Source organism: Mobula birostris, chromosome 7, assembly GCF_030028105.1.
Source record: "Mobula birostris isolate sMobBir1 chromosome 7, sMobBir1.hap1, whole genome shotgun sequence".
NCBI lineage: Eukaryota > Metazoa > Chordata > Chondrichthyes > Myliobatiformes > Myliobatidae > Mobula > Mobula birostris.
The window spans coordinates 116617084-116623088 of record NC_092376.1 but is presented as its reverse complement, the minus strand read 5'-3'; positions in this window follow the sequence as shown (position 1 = coordinate 116623088).

Sequence of the window (6005 nt, the reverse complement as noted above, 5' to 3'; positions counted from 1 at the left end):
GTGAATAAAAAGAATAATCTCTGTCATTAGGATGTAAATTTCTCCAGATTTCTATCAAACCATAATCAGTTAAAAAGGAATTAATAAGTGTTGCCGAATGACTCGGAAGCTGCTGATTAGTTGAACTTTTGTCAATCAAAGGGTTTAAAGAACAGTTGAAGTCACCTCCCATCAGCAGCATGTATTCATTTAAGTCTGGTAATAAACCAAGTACATTTTTAAAAAAAGAAGGATCATCTACATTAAGTCCGTATAGATTAACCAGGACAATTTTTCTATTACAAATTATTCCTTTTATAATTAAAAATCTACCATTATTATCTGAAACAATGTCTTCTTGAATAAATATTAGATTTAATAAAAATAGATACTCCCTTCGTCTTATTTTGACAAGTAACATGATATTGAAGGCCCTTCCATGTTTTAAAAAATCTATTTTGTTCGCCCGTTCTGATATGCGATTCTTGAGCAAAAATTATATCGGGCTGGAACCGATTAAAAATTTTAAATGTCTTCTTTCGCTTAATAGGGTGATTCCAGCCACGTACATTCCAACTAATAACGTTTATCTGTTTAAGTACCATTGGATATTATTCTTAAACACGACAATACACGCATACCATCGCGGGCTAATCAAAGATGGCGGTGATGAATATAACCAAATAGAAAATGCGCATGCTCCGGAACTCCATAATGGAGAAAAATACAAAATGTGTGAAAAAAAATCTCACAATAAACCCTAAAGTACAAAAATACCCCCAAACCTCCCATCATCCCCAAAGAAGGAAATCCAGCAAAAGAAAGAAAGGCCGGAACGCATCCCCAAGGAAAGACATAAGAACGGAATTCTGCGTGCTGCTCAATTTAAATAATGATTAAAAGTTTTTTCTCCCAATTCCCCCCTCCCCCTTACAACGAAAATACGTAACCTTAAAATAAGAAAGTCCAGCGAAGAAAAATTGTTTGTACTTAATCATTGAAAACAGGCTAAAGGAATGCGGAGACAGTCTCCAAAGACACCGAAACGATACTATTAACCCACTTCCTCCCTTACCACCATTCAGGGCCCCAAACAGTCCTTCCAGGTGAGGCAACACTTCACCTGTGAGTCGGCTGGGGTACTATACTGTGTCCGGTGCTCCCGATGTGGCCTTTTATATATTGGCGAGACCCGACGCAGACTGGGAGACCGCTTTGCTGAACACCTACACTCTGTCCGCCAGAGAAAGCAGGATCTCCCAGTGGCCACACATTTTAATTCCACATCCCATTCCCATTCTGACATGTCTATCCACGGCCTCCTCTACTGTAAAGATGAAGCCACACTCAGGTTGGAGGAACAACAACTTATATTCCGTCTGGGTAGCCTCCAACCTGATGGCATGAACATCGACTTCTCTAACTTCCACTAAGGCCCCACCTCCCCCTTGTATCCCATCTGTTACTCATTTTTATGCACACATTCTTTCTCTCGCTCTCCTTTTTCTCCCTCTGTCCCTCTGAATATACCTCTTGCCCATCCTCTGGGTGCCCCCCCTCTTGTCTTTCTTCCTGGACCTTCTGTCCCATGATCCTCTTGTATCCCCTTTTGCCTATCACCTGTCCAGCTCTTGGCTCCATCCCTCCCCCTCCTGTCTTCTCCTATCATTTTGGATCTCCCCCTCCCCCTCCAACTTTCAAATCCCTTACTCACTCTTCCTTCAGTTAGTCCTGACGAAGGGTCTCGGCCTGAAACGTCGACTGCACCTCTTCCTACAGATGCTGCCTGGCCTGCTGCGTTCACCAGCAACTTTGATGTGTGTTGCTTGAATTTCCAGCATCTGCAGAATTCCTGTTGTTTACTATTAACCCAAACAGTTTAATCTCTAAAGAGAGAAAATCAACACCATTATTCTTTAACTTACTACCTTATTTAACAAAAAATTAAAGCTAATTATCTATTACTAAACACTCCATAATGTAAGAAAAAAATCTATATAAACTGCAAGCAAACTATCACTTAATTAATAAAGAAAAAGAAAAATAGAAACAGATAATCAAACCAGTTTACAATCTATCCACTGTATTAATTCACTCCGTATACTAAACAGTCTTCAAAAGAAAGTCATTCTTTAATCAAACCAAGAAGACCACCTCTTCTTTAAGTAATCCATCAATCAAAAGATATCTTCAGCATACCGAAATCTTCAAAACCTGTTTTCTTTTAGAAAATTATTCGGAGACTCTAATATCCTTCATACTTCAGCCGATTCCACAATAGAATTGACAAAATCCAATGCCACTTGGGGATCCAAGAAGACACGAGGGGTAGAGTCTTTAGGAAATAACTTCAGTTTCGCTGGATATCTCAGGGATGGAAAAAGAGTTTTTTTGTAAGCGATTTTCATGACCGGTGTGAATTTGATCCGTTGTTCCATAACTTCCCGTGGATAATCTTCATAAAGACGGATCTCGGAACCGTTAAATTTAAAAACTTTCTGTTTTCTTGCACATTTTATGATTTGATCTTAAACCTTAAAGCGAAGAAAGTTGACTAAAATTGGTCGAGCTTGACGAAGTAAAAATTCTGTGAGCTCTTTCAATCTCGGGAGGCTGAGATAGAATATCTGGGAACAGAGATTGAAACAGATTGGCAAAATAATCCAATAGATTCCCAGATTCAGAGTGTTCCGGAAGACCCAGAATACAAATGTTATTCCTACGAGACTTTGCCTCTAAATCGAAAATTTTGCGTTGAGCCTGTTCCAGTCGGGTTGAAATATCCGCAACCAAATCCAAATCCTGCAGGACAAACATGGCCTAGAACATAATGACTTTTTTAGGTACCTTCAAGTACGAAACTATGTTAACCAGAGTTGTAGATATCAACAGTATCAATCTATCAACCTATCAACGGTAGAATTAGAATTTTTCAAGATTCTGAATTCGGCTTGCAGTTCAATACCTAGTAAATCAGTTTCTCGGTTATATAATGCACTCTCCCATGCTAAAAATGTAAATACACTGTATATTAAAGAGAAGTGGGAGAAAGAAGCGGGGTTGGTACTTTCAGAGGAGGCTTGGGAGAAAATCTGCAGCTTTCAATGGTCCTCGACTAATTCTTTGACTTGGAGAGAACATTGTTGGAAAAACATTATAAGATACTTCAAGACCCCATATCAGGAAAAATATAAAGATACAAATGTGATGTGTTGGAGAAGGTGCGGCTCCAAGGAGGCAAATCATTTTCACATTTTTTGGGATTGCCCTAAATTAAGTCTATTTTGGGAAGGTATTCATAGAACATTAGTTAAGGTACTTAGGTCCCAGATACTTCTGAACTTTGAGACGCTCTATTTGGGGCATGTATTGTTTCTTGAACAGAAGGAAGATATAAAGTTGCTGCAGGCCCTCTTTGCGGCAAGTAAGAAATCAATCACTAGAAAATGGCTAAATCCAATACCACCTACATTAGAAGATTGGTACTAAATTATCTTGGAAATATTTAAAATGGAAAAGTTGACTTACTCTCTGAGAACTCAAAAAGAAAAATTTTATCAAATCTGGGATAAATGGATTGAATATATAACCCTAATGCGAGCAGACTTTAGATGACTCTCCTAATGATTTATACTGCTCTTCTCTTCAACACAGTAATATTGCTAACGTAAGCACCCCTAGTCTAAATGTTTGTTTTTTTTGTTTTCTTTTGGAAAATAGAAAATTAACACAAGTAAAGGGAAAGATTTGGGAAAGGGATAAAAAAAATGAAAAAATTAAGTAAATAAGTACATAGGGATTGGATAATTATGTCTGCGGGCAGGAGCAAGCATGAACAAATTAGGATATAAACACCTACAATGGTTGATACATAGGCTTATATACAACATTTTGGACCAGTGGAAATGGTCCAGAAGGGTTATATGGAAATTATTATTACCATTTTTCTTAACAACTACTTCCATTACTTAGCCTAATAGGTTAGATTTACCACAGTACATAATTATCTATTTAAATGTTTATTTTCCTTTTATATCATCTCAATGTGTACTTAAGAATGTATAAATAATTGTAGTTTTATACATATAAAAAAATGGAAAAGGTTATATGTGTGAAAAAAGTACATGATATTTGTGAATTCCTTATCCAAATAAAAATAAAATTTAAAAAAAAAGAAATATCCGCAACCTGACGTTTCGATTCTTTAAACTCAGTATTCAAGGAAAGAATATTTTCCTCAAAAGTCTGTAAACTCTGTCGAAACGACTTCAACTCAGAGGTGTTATTATCCATTTTGTTATTGAGAGCCATCAACGTACATTCCAAACGCTCAGCCCAGACAGGCATATCTTCTGATTTTTCTTTTGAAGTTTTTTCCTTTCCATTGCTGGGTTCAAAAGGCTGTTTTCCACTTCTTAAAGGATACGACAAAATGACCACTATTTCCCTCTAAGATCCAAAAAATAAAAGTTGAATAATTCAAGGTTTAGACTGGGGAAAAGGAGGAATTAAAGGCAGCCACAAAATTTATGTGTTACTCCATTGAGCTGCAGGCGGATTCCCGATCTTTCAAAAGTCGATAGATTCTGGCATGGTTCCGGAGGACTGGAAGATTGCAAATGTCACTCCGCTATTTAAGAAGGGGGCAAGGAAGCAAAAAGGAAATTATAGACCTGTTAGCTTGACATCGTTGGTTGGGAAGTTGTTGGAGTCGATTGTCAAGGATGAGGTTACAGAGTACCTGGAGGCATATGACAAGATAGGCAGAACTCAGCATGGATTCCTTAAAGGAAAATCCTGCCTGACAAACCTATTAAAATTTTTTGAGGAAATTACCAGTAGGCTAGACAAGAGAGATGCAAGTTACATACGTGGATAGAGCGTTGGCTGATTGGCAGGAAACAGAGAGTGGGAATAAAGGGATCCTATTCTGGTTGGCTGCCGGTTACCAGTGGTGTTCCACAGGGGTCAGTGTTGGGGCCGCTTCTTTTTACATTGTACATCAACGATTTGGATTATGGAATAGATGGCTTTGTGACTGTTTGCTGACGATACGAAGATAGGTGGAGGGGCCAGTAGTGCTGAGGAAACAGAAAGTCTGCAGAGAGACTTGGATAGATTGGAAGAATGGACAAAGAAGTGGCAATGTTGGAAAGTGTATGGTTATGCACTTTGGCAGAAAAAATAAATGGGCAGACTATTATTTAAATGGGGAAAGAATTCAAAGTTCTGAGATGTAATGGGACTTGGGAGTCCTCGTACAGGATACCCTTAAGGTTAACCTCCAGGTTGAGTCGGTAGTGAAGAAGGCGAATGCAATGTTGGCATTCATTTCTAGAGGAATAGAGTATAGGAGCAGGGATGTGATGTTGAGGCTCTATAAGGCGCTGGTGAGACCTCACTTGAAGTACTGTGGGCAGTTTTGGTCTCCTTATTTAAGAAAGGATGTGCTGACGTTGGAGTGAGTACAGAGAAGATTCACCAGAATGATTCCGGGAATGAGAGGGTTAACATATGAGGAACGTTTGTCCGCTCTTGGACTGTATTCCTTGGAGTTTAGAAGATTGAGGAGAGACCTCATAGAAACATTTTGAATGTTGAAAGGCATGGACAGGGTGGATGTGGCAAAGTTGTTTCCCATGATGGGGGAGTCTAGTACGAGAGAGCAGGACTTAAGGATTCAGAACAGAAATGCGAAGACATTTTTTTAGTCGGAGGGTGGTGAATCTATGGAATTTGTTGCCACGGGCAGCAGTGGAGGCCAAGTCATTGGGTGTATTTAAGGCAGAGATTGATAGGTATTTGAGTAGCCAGGGCATCAAAGGTTATGGTGAGAAGGCGGGGGTGTGGGACTAAATGGGAGAATGGATCAGCTAATGATAAAATGGAGGAGCAGACTCGATGGGCCGAATGGCCGGACTTCTGCTCCTTTGTCTTATGGTATAGACTTTGATGGTAACGCTAGGGAGGAGCCGAGTGTTTGATAACACTTGCATCATATCTTCAGGGTGTCGGTGAACAACACC